The 21,420-nt window shown below is 40.9% G+C and overlaps 1 long non-coding RNA gene across 2 annotated transcripts in view; it reads right to left on the reverse strand.

Annotated features, from left to right (window-relative positions):
* Positions 1-18,538: 18,538 nt before the first annotated feature.
* LOC147149867 (uncharacterized) overlaps positions 18,539-21,420 on the reverse strand; it is a 57,203-nt gene continuing 54,321 nt past the window's right edge. For both annotated transcript variants that reach the window (XR_015086198.1, XR_015086199.1), the window contains exon 5: positions 18,539-19,982. This is a non-coding gene — a long non-coding RNA (uncharacterized LOC147149867). The remainder of the gene's footprint in view (positions 19,983-21,420) is intronic.

Raw genomic sequence — 21,420 nt, forward strand, 5'->3', positions numbered from 1 at the left:
TTTCTGCTGGGGCTGCTCCTGCACCTACAGAATGGGAAATGGCTGTAATGTGATTCACAACAGATTGTCCTGGGGGAGGCCCTACACGGTGTGTGCACGTGGGCATGTGTGCGCGCGTGTGCATGTGTGTGTGTGTGTGAAAGTGCGGTGACCGCCATTGTACAGCCAGGGGAAATAAAGGAACAAATCGGCTTACAAATCAGCGCACACACACACCGACGAACCACCCCACAGCTCGTGTCGGACCCCCACAGCCATCAGCAGCAGTGACCATGAACGTAACCATCAGGTGCATTTTTTAACATTTACAAAAGTATTTTGTATGTAAAAATGCTCACTCATTTTAATATATCTTTTTATTCTTTATTCATAGTTTCATTCATAACTTTTCACCATTTAAAATATATATTTTTAAAGTTCAATTTTCAATCAACTTTTCACATTTTTTATTGTTTAAAAATAAAATCTGTTGTTTAGCAGAAACACGTTTTTCACACGTTCAACACAAAATTAAGGAGTGGAAACTCCATTTTGAATGTGTGCGTGAGTGTCTCACAATCAACAAGCATTGTGTGGTCAAAGTGAAGGAAACATGGTGACGGCCACCTCGACGGATTGATTGCAGGTGCATGATTTACTTGTTGCTAATTTAATCAGCACATTGGCAGCCCCACACAAATAATGGTACCATACACACACTCACGCACGCACACCCCTTTTTCTTTGTCTTTTTCCCTTTGCTGTTGTGTGAGTGTCATAGCAAATGAATGCCAGTAGCGCGGCCTGGCTGGAGAAGGCCACGCACGTTGCCGCCACACGGCAATCAGGTTAAAACATGTGTGTGCAAGTTAAGGTTGCAAGCCTGGGTTGGGGTTTGTAGTTTGGGTTTGAAGTCAACGTTATGGTTTCAAGTGTGAGTGTAGGATTTACACGTGGAGACAAATGGAGATCCGAAAGCCTTTTTCACACTGCACTTAGTAACGTGCAGCGCACCGTCAGCGACCCCATTCATTGTTTATCTCAAGCGTGCCCAAGTCCAGCCACAGTCACTACTGCAACACACGTGATTCAAATCATCAGGATCGCTATCAGGCTTTTGCAAACCTTGCTGATGAGATGATCATTTGAATCAGGTGTGTTGGGATAGGGTTACACCTAAAACAGGCTGGATAGGGGCTCTCAAGGAACGGACTTGGGCACCCTATCTACTACGGGGACTCAAGGACTGAATGACTTGTCGCATCGTGGTACGCACACCTTGCCCTCGAATTGAGAAAGGCACATCCCAAAGGGGAGGGGCTGGTGGTGTGATTTCAAAGCGCTAACAGCAATAGACCAACCACGGAAAAAAACTCCCTGGTTGGCAAGTACTTCCAAATATGGGCGAACTTACACTAGGGCGCTGTCGTCCTTGAGCGCTCTCAGGGGCAGCATGAAAAGGCCTTCAAAGTTGCACTGAGATCCCCCTTCCAACTGTTCTTTCTTAATCCTTCCTTCCTGGATTCAGATGATTTTATTTCGTGCAACCACTTGACGAAATAAAATTGAGTAAAGGCTGCACAGCATTTTTTCAGTCTACCTTTCTCTTTACCTCCTTCAATCCCTCCTTCCTTCCTGCCTTCCTTCCTTCCTTCCTTCCTCTCACACACTAAAAACAGTTGGGCTTAAAATAGCACAATTTTGGGTGAAATATGGACAAATCTACTACTTGGCTCAATTTGACCCTAATTTGCAAAAACATCCCCAAGATGTGTAGTTTTGTACAAAACAACCCCTAAATGGGGCTGTTTTGTACAAAACAATGCAAGAATGTAGGTCAAATTGGCCCAAGTGGATCGGTCCATTTTTGACCCAAAATTGTATTTTTAACCCTGTTTTTAAACAGTTTTTATAGTGCATCCTTCTTTCTTTCCTTATTCATTCCTTCCTATCTTATTTTCTTCCATTCTTCCCATGATTCCTTGCTTTATTACTTCCACCCATTGTCCATCCTCGCATCCTTCATACTTTCCTTCTTTTTGACCTTTCTTTCTTCTTAACTCCCTCCTTCCTTCTTTCATTTGTCCTTCTTTAATCTTTCCCTCCTGACTTCCTTCATATTTCCCTCTATCTTACCCTCCTTATTTGCTTTCTTCCTGGATTTCAACATTCCTCCCTTGCTTCCTTTGTCCATCCTGCTTCCCTCTTTCCTTCCTACATCCTTCCTTCTATTCTTTGGACTTAAGATTTCAAGCTCCTGCGAGTGGTGGACTGCCTTTGAGTCAATCGATTTGTGATTTTTCCCTGAATGAAAATTGCTCAAGCCACCCGACTCTCAGTTGTGACTTTTTTTGTGAGCAAAGTAGATTTTGCTCTCCTATATAGTGTGGTGCACCTCGTGGGAAGTTTTCATGAGTGAAGATGTGAGCTCGCTACGTTAGCCTCTCATTGTAGCCTCCAACTGGCTAGCTGCCACGTGTTCGCCACTTGTAATCAAAAGGTAGCATGTTTTATGTTGAACATTATTTTGTCATAATGCCATAATGTCATTTATCCTGCCACTCGCGGTCAAGATGGTCAGACGCGTTTACATCGGAGATGATTTATGACACATTAGCTCGTATGCTATTAGCCTTGTTTATGACATCCATATGTGGGCTAAACATAACCATAAACACTCCATTAGCTCCTAGGTGCAAAAAAACCCCACAACCTAAGTAGCTTTACCAACTGAGCTTATGATTTAGTGCACGCAATAAGAACAGACTGTGTGTGCGTGTGTGTGCGTGTATGTGTGTGGTGAAATATGCATTTGATATTTGGAGGTGCGCAGGTGGGCGGGGTCAGTGGGTCGACGGGGTGTCCGGACGTTTTATGTGACAACAGCAAAATGAATACTCCAATAAGATAAGAGCCGCTGTTGCAGGGTGGGAAACGTTGCAAATTACCGAGTCCATTTCGGTGTGACCTGCCACCTCCAGACCACATCATGCACTGACCACCTACACAAACACGTCAACGATACACGGGGTAGGGGATACCACTTATAAAAGTCATTTTTGATTAGCTTGTAGATGTTAAACGATATTAACATGGGAGGATCTTTTTTATCAAATAAATACTATACCTTGATTTAATGCAGTTGGCTTTCACAATAAAAAGCAGATATGTAAATAAAAGCTCTAAATACAGTATGAATTCAAACTCATATTTTTGTAGCTACAGGTATGTGATGAATAGCGTCGGGTGTGCAGCCCCTGCTAATTAAAAATAAAATTATTTCATTTAATCTTTTTCAGTGTAATAGTAAAGTTTAATTTGTCAGCGGGACACGAGCAAAAGGGCAGCTTGAGTTCTCCTTTAATTGGCCTCAAGCAGATGGACACTAACAACTACTGGAAGTCAGTCAGTAATAAGAACTGGACTTTTATTTAGTACAGAAGAAGCTCTATGAAGTTATTAATACTGTAGTTATGACAACATCTTTTAAAACACGAAAGAGTCATCTGAGACATTGAAGCTGATTCCAATGTGTTACTTTGTCCCAGTGTGAAAATTACATGGAGACTTGAAATTGCGACTTCAACACTCATGATAAAAAAAAAAGCAATGGAAAGTTTCAACTGTTTGAAAATAGATTACTTTTTCTTCAAATCTAATATGTGGGAATATTTGTATTTTTATTATGTATTGTCAGAGGAGAATAAGACAAATATATCTGTTGAAAAGTACTTTGGAAACATCACTAATATAATAATATAATAATTAGTCAAAGTTTACTGACTGAATTCAATTGATGGTTTCATGATCTATTCTAAATGTTTTTGCCTTAAAAAATGAAAGCAATTTTATTTTATTTTTTTGTTTTAGTATTTTAGTTCAGCATTAGACATTGTATAATATGTCTGGTAATACAAATATATCAAAGAGCACTTTAAGCAACAGAATTGAAATTATTGTATTCGTTCAAATAGAACCCATAATAAAAAATTTCATTACAAAGCGAATGGAAAATTTTATGAAAATAAAAAGATTATTGCATACATACATGGCAAACAACCCATTTAAATTGGTGTTATTTAAAAAAAAGAAGATGAATAATCGAAAAATATTCCTCAAAAAAGGTGAGAAAAGAACATTTAAATTGCATTGCATACAAACATTACATTGCAAACATTCACGCCAAACAAATGTTTAAAATAGTTTTACTTCTTTAAAAAAAGAGACGGTTGGGGGGGAAATATTTCCAAACAAGGGGAAAAATGAAACAGAAAATGGAAAAACATGGCATTCACTCATGCTAATTTTTAAAAATTTATTTCATTAAGATATTCAAAGTGATCATCCATCTATTTATGGTCTATTTTTCAATAACAAGCTCAGTTGATGTATTTTTTGTTTTACCAGGAAAATGATATTAGTTTGCATTTTAAATTTCATCAATTTGTTTTGGAGACATCAATACAAAACGGACACCTTGAAAAAGGCTTCCTGGTAATGAGCAATATGGCCACGCCCCCCTCTCCTCCCTTCCGGTCTAGGTGGGAGTCATGACAGGGACCGATCACAATTTATTCATTCAAAGTCATTACGTCACAAATAACATCAAAATAATGGGAAGCAGCCAGGCCCAAAATGTATGTGGACATCTCCTTAGGCCCACTTCAACCTCTGAAAGCATCACAAAACGATTAGCCTTTCCATGGCTGTCAAAAAAGAGAATGAGGAAATGAGCATCTTACGTGCAGTTTCTGTCATATTTTGTCTGTTTTATTTAATAAGTCACCAAGATACGCAAACACGTTGTGTTCTGAGAGGCTTTTCATAAGGTTAATTGTTCGTAGCTCGTTATACATTACATTTTAATCCATAAGTGTTAGCTTGACTTACTTTTTATCATACACCTACACCACTCATCCATAAATGACACGTCGGATGCAGCTAAACTCGACTGCAGAGTCGGCCTCCTCATTGGAGCTCTGTTGCTCTGAATTTTTCCAAGCCTGTCCATCCATCCATCCATCCATCCATCCATCCATCCATCCATCCATCCATCCCTCAATGTTCTGCACTATATACTCACTTGGGTCGTGTGCGGGCATGCTGGATTTTTTAAAGTCCAACTTTGGAGAAGCTCGCTATCCGACATTGACGCTGGCGTAGCGGCTGCTTTGAAGCGGCTGCTTTGAAGCGGCCCCTAAAAGGAGCGCCGCACCACGACATGGAACGTTCAAAAAGTGCACATCCAGGGCTTTCGATGAAGTGTTTATCCGAAATTGACGCCCACTCGCACCGTGAGGCCGACGGCTTCATGAATTGGCTGCAGGCGGTGGCAACGTGAACATACTCAACGGCACTGAGCTGCATGTCTGGAGGGTAAGAAACTCTTTTTGTTGTGCTAACCTCGTCTGTTTAGCAGCCGAAAGCTCATTGCTGCCTCTGCAGCTATTGTTTTGCATTGGGGGGAACATCCATGTCTGGCTGCCCTGCTGCCTCCTGAGACTAGCAAAATCCTAGCGTATAGCTACATGTCCGAAAACTACAACCAGTCGTGAATATTGTCACAGGTTGAAGTGGACAAGAGTGGTAATGTGCATTTGAATTTTGGTGGCGATTGGTCACCATTTCAGACAACAGAACTGACAAACCAAGCGATATTAGAATGCCTGCCTCCCCAGCTGTGACGCACATAGCTGAGACAAATAACAAGCCAAGCTCCAACAGGGGGTGTTCCAATTTGTCGTAAATCTCATCCCAACAAAAGCCCTTAAAGAAGATTCCAACCCCCAAATTTTCTTTGCAGCAATATGTTCTATTCAGGCCCACTAGTCTAAACATGGCAATCGGATTAATATTGTGTTTGTGGAATATAAGTTAAGTAGTAAACTCCACCTGTTTTTGTCCATCTCAGGTGGTGACCATTTTGTCACTTTCTGTCGACTGAAAATGACATCACAGTTGCTCAGGGCTCAGATAACGACTAATCATGACTCAGCTTCAGAAAACAGGTGAGCTGTGATTGGTTGTTACCTGAGCCCTGAGCAACTGTGATGTCATTTTCAGTCGACAAAAGTGACAAAATGGCCGCCCCCTGAGATGGATAAAAACGGGTGGATTTTGCTGCTTAACTCATATTCCACGAACGCAATATTAATCAGAATACTATGTTTAGACGAGTGAAGGAGCATAGAACACATTATTGCATAAGATTTTTTGGGAGTTTACTTGCACTTTAAAACACTATAAATTTTTTAAGGGGGTGCATTTTATTACTGATGTCTTTTTTATGTGCATAACTATTATATAAATGCCAATGTTCAGCCCGTCAAACTGTCCCTTTAAACATAAAATATATATTTTAAAAAAACTTCAAAGAGAGGAAAAATTATACTTAATACTAAAAATGACTATTGCACACAGTCATTCCACTAATGTTTTAAATACTTTTTTTTATACAAAAGCAGCAAAATCGTCTATAAAATAAAATAACATGTATTGATTGAGTTTCCATGTTTTCTACTTGGTATTCACTTCCTTAATACACACAAATGCTTAGTTAGCAAAATGTATACGGTTTATATTTTTAATCCTATTGACTGCCCTTCTTTAATTGTTTTTCCTGCTAACGGCCAATCCCTCGTGCTCCCTGCAGTATTCCTTTCCCCGCTCCTCACCTCTTACATTCAATTCTTCCCTGTTTGCATTCCTCCTTTAGTCCTCTCTGACTCCCTCTCTCCACATTCTGCCCGCTTTTGCCTGGTGGGACAGTGGACAATGACTGCTTGAATGATACTAGGATGGAGTCTTCATACTTTGATGCTGCACTGCTAAATGTGGCCTATCGATGGCGCCGTTCGCCATGGATGACACAGACGGCCCTTCTCTGACCCTCAAACGATAAGTGATGACAGTCACGTGATGGATGCAACATTGGTTTTCAGACATGAACCTTACAATATTTATTTGAAATAAGATATAATGTTTTACTATAAATACTGGTAATATAATAATCTAAAAGATAAAACATAATCATTAATTTAGGGATTTTTGTCATGGAAAATATGGAATGCTAAAGAAATGTGAGAATTTGTGGGTAAAATTATGTTAACTACTTATCAACATGCCGTGAATGAGTTGAAACGTTTGAAAGTGGAACTAGCTTGAATCAGATGAGATTTGTGGAAGGAGGAGGTCAATTTGTAAAATGTCTGAGGTCATAGAAAATGTGGAATACTGAAAAATTAGCAGATTTTGTGAAGTGGGAAAATGCTTCACATGATCTCCCAAAGTTTGTGAATATTTTCTGGCTGCAATGGTTTGAATCAGTTAAGAAATGTGCAAGGATGAGAATTTGCAAAATGATGAAAAAGTGCTCCCAAGATGTCCTGAGCATTTTAAAGTCAAAACAGTTAGAGGCAGATGATTAATGTGGATAAAGGAAGTAAACATGTAAAAGGTCTGCATTTATTTGGGAAATGTTGTCATGCAAAATGTAAAATACTGAAAAACATGGGAATTTTTGGAAAAACTTCCTCTTGTGTATGTTTTGAAATTGGAATGAAATGTGGAAGATAGTGGTAAATTTGTCATATGTCTTATTCAATGAAATGGGATTTATTTTCATAGAAAAGGTGGGATTGAAGGAAAAGCAGAAATTTGGGGAAGAGTTACAATTATTTCCCTAGATGTCCGAGTTTGATGAATATTTATAATCTTGGAATGGTTTGAAATCAGTTGAAAATGTAGAAGTGGAATGTAAAAAGAGGATGTAAAATGTCTCCACTGATTTGGCAATGTTGTCATGAAAAATGAAGAGTGAAAAATGTGACCATTTTGGCAGTGTTTCTGAAGATGTCTTGAGTTTTGTGAATATTTTGAATTTAGAATGGTTTGAAATCAGTTGAGAAATGTTGAAGGATACGGTAATCTTGTAAAATGTCCTATTTAATTAAATGTTTCTTTTTTTGGGGGGTGTAGGAAAAGTAAATTCGGGCAATGTGGAAAATGGTTGTCAAGAGTTCCTAAATTTTGTCAATGTTTTGAAGTTGGTTTGAATCCGATGAGAAGTGTATAAGGACGAGTTCAACTTCTAAAATATTTCATTCACTTTTCTGTGGAAAATGTGCAATTGTGAGAACAGTAGGAAATTGGCGAAAATGGAAGAGAAATGCCAAGAATAATCAATAATAAACATGAAGCATTTTGCTGCTGAATAACATCAAGTCCCGGTACATTGTGTGAGGAAGAAAAGATTCATCACCATGCTGCGCGCGTGGTGCGGTGACCATTTTACCTGAGCAGATAAGAGTCGTGTGCATATTCATACGAGGTGGCGGCAGCGGAGGAGATAAGAGCAAGCGACTCCTTTAATTGCGAATGATGGAGAGCGACCAGGCACGAGTGGACCGGCCGCGGCCCAGCATGCCTTGCTGCATTCATTGAGGGTATTAGAGGTGAGGGCTTGTGGAACCACACTCATCCATCACACACACATGACAAAATAAAGAATTTACATAAGGTGGCAAAGTCTGCTCATTGGGGAAGTCGACAACGCTTGTACACTTGACCAAAATAAATAAATAAATACATAAATAAACCCAACCCATGTTGTGTTATTTGTGTACTCAATGACGAGCCTTGATTGTAAGTTCAATGAACTTTTACTATCACTTGTTCTCACATAACAGCAGTAGCAGAGACACACTGCATATCTTTACACAGGTCTCGTATACGGTAGGTTGCATATCCCTCCGCCTAGGGCAGTTAACTAGTTCCTTACATATCACAACAACCCAGGTAACCCTAGCGATAAATCTCATAAAAACTCAAACAAAAACAAACAAACGCCAGAAAACCCTGACGTTAGCAATGGAAAACACCCACCCTGCAAACCCCAAAACACTAACCCCAGTGACAGTGGATATAAAAAGTCTACACACCCCTTTTCAAAAGTCAGGTTTTTGTGATCTAAATAATGAGACCAACAAAAATCTTTTCAAAACCTTTTCCACCATTAATGTGAGCTACAAGTCAATTGAAGGAATAACCTGTGTGCATAAATATGCACACTCTCAAACAAAGCAAAGTGCTGACTTTGTTGTAGCACCTTTTGATGGGACTATTTTATTCAGTCTATTGGGGTAGTTTACTATCACTGTCCACTCTTCCACCCACATGTGTTTGATGGAACTATGCACAATTTAACAACCTTGACAAAGGCCCCGGTTCCAAATCAAGAAAAGTAGCCCACAAAAAAGTTCTGTCGTTTTAGTAGGCTTTTCCTGACATTTTGGGGGATCCTTTCTAATAGAAATCAGACAGTTTTGTACTAACACTGACTGCTATTTGGAACTGTTCATAATTCCCTTCACCTTGATGAAGGCCCTGGTTCCAAATCAAGAAAAGCAGCCCCAAATAAAGTTCTTTTGTTTTAGTAGGCTTTTGCTGACATTTTTAAAGATGCTTTCTAATAGAGGTTTGGCGGTTTTGTGCTAACGCTGACTGATATCTGGAACTGTTCATAATTCCCTCCACCTTGACGAAGGCAGCAGTACCAGATAAAAAAATCTGACCAAACTAAGGTTAACTTGTTCTAGTAGGCTTTTCCTGACATTTATTTCTTTATCTTAGAAATTATTTTTGCTTTCTAGCAGTGGCCTGAAGGTTTTCTGCTAATTAATGAGTCTCACCACCTTGACTAAAGCCCTGGTTCCTGCTGATGAAAAACAGTCTCATAGCCTGATGCCGCCACCTCCATGCTTAATTGTAGGTATATACCGTACTTCTTTTGGTGATGAGCAATCCTGGTCAATGCGATGATTTGAAAAATATAATGATTAATGCGCTCAATAAAATGATTTCTATGATGATTCAGAGGCTTTGATGCCCGTTGTTCCACCACACTTGTTCACAGCGCTTGCGTACCTGTCTGCCTGCACCTCGATGAAATTCACCCAAATTGTCTTAGCCTGCCAGTGTGGTCTGATGAGGTGTACGTTTACACTAACTTTCAGCCAACTATTTGTCACATACACTAGGTGGATACCAAAGGACACACTCTTGCTCCGCCCATCAAAGTGCAGCGCAGTCTGCCAAATTCCAAAACGCCTGTACAAAAATAGCGAGACGTCAGTATTTCTACAAGCGCCGTCTGCTTGTGTATAGGCGAGTGTGTATATTTGTGTATGTGTGTGTGTGTGCGTGCGTGGATACTTGAATAAAGTATGCTTGCATCTTGGGTTCATCACCCAGTGTTTTGCCTTTTACTGAGTGTATGTCAATGCAGCATCACCGACATATAGCGCCTGCTTTTGTGAGCGTGTGTCTGTGTGTGTCTGTGTGTGTGTGTGCATGTGAGAGATGCCATTGTTTGGCCTCTGGGGGTTTCATTAAGGCCCAGTGTCCAGAGGTAAAAAGTCATTCATCTCCCCTGTTGTGAAGTGGCAGCTCCCATGTACGCATACACGCACACACACACCCCCGCACACGCACACACACACACACACACGCATGCACCCCCACACGCACACATTCGTGCGCATACATGAGCACACACATACACAGTGCTTTAACTCCTCTTTTATCCTCTTCCTTCGCTTTCCCACTACATTGTCTGCTCTTCCCTTCACACAAAAGTAGGAAGGTTTGAGCAAAAAAAAAAAAAAACATTAAGCAAAGCATAAAAAGAAGTCCAAAGAGGGATGTTTGATGTAGCGACGCGGCGACTGGTCTTAATGAATCCTTCACTAGAAGCGACTCATCTTACCCCCCCTCTCTTTTCTCTCTCTCCTTTTTTCTCCATTAATTAGAGCTGTCAAAAGCTAAGTATCTGGCCGTGTCGCTATCTTTGTATTTGCCTCCTTCAAGTGTCTGAGTGGGATAGCGTTAATTAAAAAGATATCAGATGATGAAGCCCCCCTGAGCACCTCTTTCCAGTCAACATGTCACATTTTGGGGGAGCATCAGCTCCGCCAGAAAGTCCGTGCTACGCATGCCAGGGTCGCTGCCTTTTGTCCGGACCGAAGGCAAGCACAAAGGGTTGATAACAGATGAAATTTTTAAAAGCATTTTTTGGGGGAAGGTTTCATTGAGCTTCATGAAAGTGAGGAGAACTTCACAAGGTTTTCCGGTTTTAACTTGCAAATCTTTGTTGACAAAGTGCTGACTTCAACACACCACACTTCCTGCGAGTGTGTAGGCTTCAGTAAAAAGTGCACTGTAGTCGTATGACTACCAGTTTGTGTTGTGCGCCATATGATGTTTATATATGGAACATTTCAATTAACATAACTAATGTTCACAGTGGTACTGGGTTACCAACCAGAATAAAAAGTGAAGAAACTGTCATAGTGGTTCCTTAACTGTAAACCTGTATTATAACTTAATGCTTACCTTGGAAAACTCTAGCCCTGCTAAACCTGGAAAAGCCCGAAAGCCTTACTTTGGAAAATACCCCAAACTTGTAAAACACCGTCCCCTGCTTCTGGAAAAGCCCTAACCATGGAAAACCTTGGAAACTGCTCACCTGAGACTCTGGAAGCCCCTAACTGCATAAAAAACGTAACCCTGGAAAACCTTAATATTAGGAAGCTCTAAAATTCTCAACACTGGCAAACTCTAAAATCCACAGTAATGGAAAACCTTAATCTTTGGAAGCCTCAGAATACTCCCTGACCCTAAACGTCAAAAGACCTAATGTCCCTTAGCCTTGAGAAACCTTAAAATCCCAAACACAGTTAAACACTTAGCCCTTACCCTAAACCCCTAAAGATGGACAATCATAACGCCGGGAGGAAACTGGTCAAGGATCACCTTCACTAGCAGCGACTCATCTAACCCTAACCCTGAAAATCCCACAACGCTGGAAGTCCCTAAAACAAGTAAACCTAAATCCAGTAAACCCCTAACCCCTGAAAACTCTAACCATGGGAAACCCTAACCCTAACCTGAATCCTTACAGATGGGCAGTCTTATTCACGAAAAACTCAACCCTGGACAGCCCTAACCGTGAGTATAACCTAATCCGAAAATCTCATTACTCTGTAAAAGACTAAACCATAATCCAGAAAACCCCTAACCCAAGTACAATAACTGACATACACAGAAGTATTGGGACGCCAAGAGTCAGCCAAAAATGAGGACGTTTTTTTCCCAAAAGTTTCCATTCTTGGAAATATTTTCTGCAAGACGTCTGGGGTGGTAGTTCATTTGCCATGATGATTCATTCCAGTGTGGCCAAAGCACTTTGAAAGATGTCTATCCACGCAGAGCTGTTGTTGTTCTTGACTTCCACAAAGTACCTTCCTGTTTGTGGAAAGTGTCTCAGATGTTTAAAAAGAAAGAACTCATTGATTATCATCACATTTTTATGAGTGTTCTCCATTAAAGGTCAACAAGCGGCGGTGGAATAAGGAAGGAATCCACCAGGTGAGGTCCTGTTTGGAACTGCTAATGGACTAGAAGGATTCTTTGTTCCTGACATTTATGCTAAAGAGACACGCTTTCTCACACACGCACGCACACACACACACACACACTTTGCGTCAAGCACACGCCATTTAAAGCGGCAAAGTGCTGCTGCTTCTGCTGGTCGTTGTCGGAGTGGCAGGCAGATGTCCTGAATAAAAGGGAGTGGCATTAATATTAATAACGCTAAAGTGCCTCCATAATCAGACACTGGACTGTCAGGTGGACGCACACATACAAACACACACACTCGCACACGCATCACACACTCTGAATTCCACGATACACTCACAGGCATTTGATAAGGTATAAAATCTTATGCAATCCAATGAGGTTTTGCATCACAGAAAAAAACTAACCCTAGCAAACTGTGACCCCAGCAAACACTACTGTGTGCTGAATACAAAGGTATGGTAGATGAAAAAAAGGAGGGGGGAGATGAGAAAGGTGGGTGAAGTAAAAGGTGGGTGAAGAGGGCGGGCGGAGACAAAGGAGGAAGATGATGAGCGTATACGACACCGGTGAGGAACAAGGTGGGCAACGGTGAAGGATGAAGGTGGTTCCCCTTTCTTCAAGAATCACTTATTATGGATTCAATTACTTATAGATGTTTTCAATAACAATTACAATCATACTTGTTGCAGCAAATGCGCACTCATTGTCTGTTTGTTTAGTCCGACCTGAATTGTTTTATGGTTTTAACCTTTGCTTACCAAGTCTAATTCCCGTGGTCGACTTGATGCATTTTAAAAGTGATTCTAGTTCTGATTTGTATGTGTTTTATAAGGTATAGTTGTTTGCTATGTCTTATCTAGGAGGAATTTGGGCTATAACAAAGGTGGGAGAAGATGAGGGTTCCGGAAACCTAAGGTGGGTGAGTATGAAGAAATTGAGCTAAGAGAAAGGTGTGCAAGGTTGACGGACGGTGTCATAGTGAAGACCATTGGCCGAGGACCGCAAAGATAACGGTGTGTGAAGGAATAACAGCAGCAAAGCATTATGAGGGAGCATTACTGACTTCCATTTAGACGGCGGTTGACGGTGTCACACTCTGAGTGGACGTGGCCTGTCGACTCGGATGCACTGAGAGGGTCTGAAAGAGCAGGTGTTCGCCATGTAAATATTGTAGCAGCCTGTCAGAGGAGACCAGTCACTCACTCAAATATTCATCATGCCATCAGAGTGATGATGTGGAGAAGGAAAAAAAAACAAGTAGACTAATTCAATATTAAATTCGAAAAGGGACGTATTAAACTTGGAAGTCAAAGGCACCACTGTGGTTAAACTGAAGTCATTGTAGAAATGTCAGAAGTCAGTGGGAACCAGGAAAAAAAAAAGGTGCGTGACTTTGTACGAGGGAGAAAAGCATTTAGGAGTGCAGGTTATCAAAGTCATTCATCTACACGTCGCAGTCGTCCGCTGAATAATTGCGTGTTTGTGCTTGTTTGACCGCAACCACCAATACGTAGGTGTGTGAAGTGTGTGTGTGTCGGACTATTGCTAATTATCACAAGCTTTGTCTTTGCTTCAGGGTATTTAGAAAAATGTGGCAAAATGAACAAAGCTCAATCTGAATTGTGTTTGCGAGGGAATAATAACCAGGCAAGCAGCAAACTTACATGAATGTGCTTTGAGTATGCTTCTGTGAAAGGCCGCACTGAAAAAAACAATCTGATAAATACTTGAGATATTACGGATGGGCGAGTACCAATTCAGGTATGTATATCGGGATGATACTGGCCTTGTTTTAAGGTATCGGGTAGAGGCTGCCAACACCAGCCACCAATATTTAAAGTGAAAGCCAATGCAAACATTTTTTTCAAGAATATATTCTAAACAAGACCACTAGTTGAAACATGGCATTCTGATAAATATTGCGTGGAATAAGTGTTAATCCACTAATTTTTAGCCATCTCTGGGGGCGGCCATGTTGTCTTCTGTCGACTGAAAATGACACTGCGACTGCTCACGACCAATCACGGCTGACTTGTTCTCTGAATCTGAACCGTAATTGGTTGTTGTGAGCAGTTGTGATGTCATTTTCAATCGACAGAAGACAAAATGGCCGCCCCCTGAGATGGCTAAAAACGAGTCGATTTTGCTGTATAATTTATATTCCACAAATGCAAAATTTATCAGAAGGCCGCGTTTCAACTAGTAGGCCTGCTGGGAACATATTCTTGACAAAAATATGTTTGGGTTGCCTCCCCTTTAAGGCAAAAATTAAATACATTTAAAAAATCTGACATCGAATAAGTGCTCCTTGGCACTAATTGGCGTCATACCAGATTAATTAATGGCGAATCATCATCCCAGAAACAGAGGTTGTTGGTCACATTTTTTTGTCAGTGTACATACTTGATATTGTATATATTGCATATATCAAAAGTACTAGAGAATTCAGTACTTGTTATCATGAGAACTCAAAGCGTGACTACGTATACTGGTATCGGTCTAAAAAAAGTGGGGTCGAACATCCCTAGTTGATATCTTTACAATACAATTCAAATTACAAATTAATGAATTAAGATGAACATATTTATTGGACATGATTTAAAGTAAAAATAAAAATATATAGATGTATTGTAACATTCAAGAATAAAGTTTTAATTTTATGGAAATATCTGGGTGTTAAACAATGTTTTAAACGATGAATTAGAAATGAGTAATAATATAAAATCATTTCAGACTTTTTCTTATGAAAATATAACTTGACGCTTTAATTATCGTGACTTGTTGTATTTCTTTAATGTAGCACCAATACTACCTTATTTGTTCCAACTTTTCGAGGATGGAAAAAAAAATGTAATGAAATTTACAGGTAAATGAGGATTCTTTTTAACATGTTCTCGGTTTTTACATAGTTGGCCATGCAGCCGCCATGAAGAAGGAGGTGTGTGTGTGTGTATTTTGTTTTTTTGTATGTGCGTATGTGTTTGTCTTTGCAGCAGTTTCTTGTCCTTGACTCGAACCTCTAACCTCGACACCATGTTATGTGTAATTTGCACTCACTTTAAGGTTATTTTCAAAACATTGAACACATTCTAACCTAGCTGCAATTGTCCTTTATCAAACATATTATATCTTCACATGAAATTCAACAGTGACCCTGCTGTACACCTGTGGGTGTGTGTGTGTCTGTGTGTGCGTGTGAGCGTGTAAGTGTGCGGGAGATGTCATGTTTTTTAAGAAGCTCTTGTTGTTGACCCAGGTCGACTGTTTACTTAAAGGCACAGTACACCGTTTTGGAATGTGCTTGGTGTTGCACATTTTCACTTCATTACATTTTAAAGGACACATACGCACACATACACACACGCATGCACACGCACACACACACACATACACACCCGCGCACGCACACACAAAGCCTGTGTCAGTCTTGAAGGTCTTCTGGCCAATTCCCATTCACCTTGTTCACTTCCTGCGCGACCATATTTGGACAGTTCTTGTTTGGCCGCTGCATCATCTCTACACATTTGGACTTTTCTGGAGGTCACAAACACAAAAATTACCATCCATCCTTTTGTATCGGGTGTGTGTGTGCATGTGTTTGTGCTTACAATAGAGGATTGAATAGAAGCAACAGGTATGCATGCAGACAGTCTATATGCAAATGGGGGAGAAGACGTGGATGTAATGAGGCAGCATTGAGAGGATGAAGTAAAAGAGAAGCGTGCTGGGATTGAGGTTGCCAAACACAAAATGTATGAAAATATTGTTGGAATGTTTAGCAGGTCTCTAGGACATAGGCTCAATTAGCAATTTACAAAACAACTACCCGGTACTTACTCAATGCGTGTTCATTTTATCTTTCAAGAAGGCACCCAATGAAAATAAAGACTCACACAAGTCGATTGAATTTGTTCGTTTGTTATCTTAACCATCTCTGAAGTTCAGGAATCATAAAATCATCAGATCTGGGCGGCTTTTCTATCCTCGCGAACGCTCTCACCTGAAACGGGAGAAGCTAGAAAAGAGGTGCGGTCTAACATGCAGCCCTCACATTTATACTGTCTTCAAGATCGAAACAAATAAGGGCTATACTGTCTTCAAGATCTAAACAAATAAGGGCTAGTCTCCTCCCTGGCTGGCCGTGTCTGTAGGACTGTAGGACCCTTTTGGCCTCAAATACTGAGGCCGACTTAATTTGGAATTTAACAATTTGTAAACAATTTAATGTAAAAAGTGCCCGTCCCCCTTTCGACCCCACAAAAAGTGGGGTCGTCCTAAATTTAGACCATTGCAGTGTGCCAGAAATATTGAGACGGAGCTGTGGAGGTAGCCCACGTGATTATGTCTGACTCTATGGTCTTTACTGAAATCAACTATTAAGTGTGCCAAGAGTGTCACAGAAAAGGGAAGCCAAGTAAAAGCAAGAGAAAGGTCACAGTAAGATAACGGCCCAGCTCAATTCACCTATCTAATCATATATGCCAAAGAGGCCTAATCTAACAACCCCATCTGAGTGACCTTCCGGGCCACTCAACTAGAAATTTAGCTTTTTTGAAAAAAAAAAAAAAAAAAAAATATATATATATATATATATATATATATATATATATATATATATATATATATATATATATATATATATATATATATATATATGGTGAACTGGCCTAAAAGGTCAGTTCAATATACAGTACATCATGAATTTTGTTGTAGACAATTTATTATATTATAAGTGTGATGCAGCAGGATCCGACATTAAGCCTTTTTGTATGGTGGCTCGACATAGGCCATGTTTTAGTAGCCTTGCCAGAAAGAGTACTAGTCAAGATTTAAAAACAATACTTAGCGAAATTCATTTTTCGCTAAGTAAATTTATACAGTATACAGCCTAGCTCTGGATTAAATAGTGTAGACTCAGTGGCCTAAATGCGCGCAAGTATGTAGTACACAAAGTACACGCTTTGTCAGCAAATGGGGGCGATGGATGTGCACAGCTGGAGATGAGCAAAGATCAGTTTGAGTTGCTAAAACTCAAAATATTGAATATTAGATATTAAAAAAGCAAGAACATGGACTGGTTAGCACGCATGCAGAGGTCGCAGGTTCGAATCGGCCCCTGCCTTCCTGTGTGGGGTTTGCATGTTCACCCCGTGCCTGTGTGGGTTTTCTCCGGGTTCCTCACGCATTCCAAAAACATGCATGGTCGGTAAATTGGACACCCAAAATTGTCGCAAGGTATGACAGTGAGTGTGAATGGTTGTTTGTATTTGTGTGGCCTGTGTTTGGCTGGCAACCAGTTCAGGGTGTACCCCGCTTACTGCCAGACGTCAGCTGGCGCAGGCTCCAGCACGGCCGTAACCCATGTGAGGATAAGCGGTTTAGATAATGGATGGATGGATAGATGTTGATTTCATCACATTTATATACAGTATGAAATTTATACTGGTGGCCCCGTCGGGCCAGCATCAGGCTCCCGGGCCTGATTCTAAGATGGCAGCAGGTCCATTGTTTGACTTTATATTCCCTGCTATTCACTTGTGACCAAGTTTGCAAACAGCATGTGAGGGGAGCCTATTCGACACCTTCCAGTAAGCCAGGTGCAGACTTTCAGTGTGAAAGCCTCATCCAAAAATGTCCAAATGGGACATTTTAAGAAGGTGACATGTTCACATGAAAGGAGACATGAGGAACACTGGCTGTGTGTTGATCCTCTCCCTCAACAACTTATCTGGCTTTAGCCTCAGTCTGGATGAGCTCCTCTTCCCCAACATGACACACCCCTCCTAAAGCATCTTTCTATATGTGTGTGTGTGTGTGAGGGTGCGTGCGCGTGTATGTGTGACAGGAGTCTAGGGAGAGGTGTTGAAGATCAGGACTGAGCTGAGATCCAGAGTGGTGGATGTGCCAAAAAGGAGGAGGAATTACACGACAAGCGTCTTATCTCCTGGCTGCTGTCGCCTCCAATGCAACCCCCACACCCCACCGCTTCACCCAGCAATGTGTCCTTCTCCAACCGCACCCCCACCCCGCCCCGCCCTTTAACACATCCATCTAAAGTCCCGATCACTATCTGCTCTCCAACTGATCACAGTCGAGACCGGGAAGAAGATCAGTACTTTGAAGGTAAAACAACAACAACAATACCATAGATTGAAGATGTGAAATGTATCAGGCAAGATGGATTTTGCCAGGTTAGGGTTTCAATTCTGAGTCAAGATTTCAAAGTAGGATTTTGAGCCTGTTTAAACCAAGGGTATAGGATTGAACATTTTCAAAAGTTTCATGACAGTGTAAGGATTGCAAACAAGTGTTAAGGTTTTGAATTAGGGTGTCAAGACAGAGTTAGGGAATCAAGCCTGGACCAGGATTTCAATATAAGATGTCAAGCCAATGGTATGGTTCCAATTAAGGTTATCTTATTGTGACCTTTCTCTTGCTTTTACTTGGCTTCCCTTTTTGCAATGACGTTTTCATGGCAGTGTTAATGTTAGTGCTTCGAGATATGGTTTTAAATATGTGTTATGGATTCAAATCAGGGTATCAAGTTGGGGATAGGGTTTCAAGCCTGGATTAGCATTTCAATGAAGTGGTAATATTCAAAACGGCAGTGTCAAGCCAGGATTAGAGCTTTGAGTCCAGATCTGTTCAAGGTGACAACAAAGTCTTTGTGTGTATGTTGTCGTTTTTGCAGTTGTTGTTGCGTTCTGGATGGAAGGCGTAACGCGAGTCATCCGTCGCTTGTCCAGAAAGTCCTTTCTCGCTCATAAAGCCACGTGATTGGCCGTAGCCTCGCCATCTGCCCACAAGAACCAGCTCGCGCTCAAAGCAGCCCACTGGGATGACTGACTGATGACGAGTTGTGTGTGCGTGTATATGTGTGTATGCTTGAGCAGAACCCATCTTTCTATATCAAAATGCATTCTGTTTCACTGTTGGCTTAAAACCCAAATTGATGAAAATCGGTTCGTCCATCACCTTGATTTAAACCCTTAACATGAACCCCTAACCCTGGCTTTTCATTCCTTAAAACCCCAACCCAGGTTTGAAACCTGAATTTGAAAACTGAATGTTGACTTGAAGCCTTGATCCATGTTAAGAACCATAATGTCAAACATTAACCCTGATTTCAAACCCTATTTTCAAACCCTGAAAAGGTTCAAAACTGTAATGAAAAACATTAACCATGACTTGAAACCCAATGCTGAAACCTTCAGCCTGACTTGAAACCCTAAGTTGAAATCGTATATGCACAGTGTATCTATCTGTTTATTTTGATCCAAAGGAAAATCTGATCGATTGTTTCTTCCTTAATTCCTGGCAAGTGGCGAAGAAGGCAACCATGTCGAAGGGGGCAGCAGGGGTCTTTGAGAGTGAGGGTGTTGCTGGTAGGGTGCTGAGGGTGTATCTGCTTGCTATGCATTGTTTCTTCCATTAAAGCCGCGTGCCAGTGGAGGGCAGCAGACGTAGAAAAGGCCGGCTGGATCAATATGAGATTGCTGATAGTGGCCTGTCCGTTGTAGCGCAGATCAAATGATAAATGGTGCTGCTGGCTCACTGACAACCTTTAAGCCCTGCAAGGACTCCTGCGGGTTAAAGAGAGACACTTGGATGAGCTTAACATTGGCACTTATATAATAGGTTTGCATGTAAAAAGGACATCAGTACTAAAATGCCCCCCTCAAAAGACTCTGTCGTGATTTAATGGCTTTCTTTGTTATTAGATTTACGACAAATTGCCCCGGCCCTTTTTTGGGGCTGGGCTTGTTAGTTTTTCAGTCTCAGCAGTCTACGTCACGGGAGGGAGCCAAGCGTGGTAATATTGCTCGCTTTGTCAGTTCTGTTGTCTAAAACGGCGACCGATCGCCACCAAAATGCAAACGCACATCACTACTCTTGTCCACTTCAACCTGTGAAAGTATAAAAGTGTTCTGCACAATAGTTTGGATTTATTGACATAAAACGTGATCTCATTATGATCACCTCCACAAAAAAAAAATACTGTGGCGATCGCTTTTCCACTTACACGGGCTGAAGTGGACAAGAGCATGAATGGACACACGAACCACGACTGCTTATACAGTGTTTCGAACATTTAGCGACACCAAACTCGTGTCAACTCTCAGGAGGCAGACGGTGACTGGCAGTGGGCAAGCAATCAGGCAAGCATGGCTCTTGAAATCCTGAGTCCCTAAGCCAAAACCTAACTTGAAACCCTAATTTGAAACCCCAACTCTGATTTAAACCTTAACACTTTACTTAAAATCTTAAACTTGACTTGAAACCCTTCCTCTAGCTCTAAACTTCTTGAAATTCTAATTTTGAGGCCTTCCCCAGGTTTAAAGACCTAATATGAAACCGCACCCTAATTTCAAATCCCATCTCTGGCCTGAAACCCTAACTCTGGCTTGAACACCTAATTTTGGTCACTAACTTGCATCCCTAATTTGAAGCCCTACTTTGGACTCGAAGGCCTAAATTGGAACCCTAACCCTGATTTGGAATCCTAATTTGAAACCCTAACCCTAACTTGAAATCCTGATTCCAAGTACAACTTTGAAATCCTATCTCAGACTTGAAACCCTTATTTGAAACCCTAACCTTGACTTAAACCCTGTTCCTCTTTCCTACAATGGTCCGGCAAAACACTTGACTCGTCTTAGTACAACCTTTGAATGTTTATTAACCAAATCAAACTTACTGGCATGACTTTCACTTGACCATCTCCTACTGTGTGATGTGTGTGAAATGTGTGTGATTGGAAGATGTGTTCTATTATGGGATGTGTGTACGCTGTGAGTGATGGCGAGTGTAAGCTGAAGACAGATGAGCGTGTCCTCAGCTTTGGGACTTAAGACCAAAATAAACGTGTTTTGTTTGGTGGCTTGACGACACGTGTGATGGATGAGCTCCACAATATGATATCATATACTATATAGAACATAGTGTACTCATACTCTCGTCTTCTTGTCCTACACTGTCACGTGTGATATGTGTGGCATTCATCTCAAAGTTGGACTTCAC

Source organism: Filicampus tigris, chromosome 3 (genome assembly GCF_054856515.1).
Source record: "Filicampus tigris isolate MCC_2025a chromosome 3, RoL_Ftig_1.0, whole genome shotgun sequence".
In the NCBI taxonomy this organism is placed as follows: Eukaryota; Metazoa; Chordata; class Actinopteri; order Syngnathiformes; family Syngnathidae; genus Filicampus; species Filicampus tigris.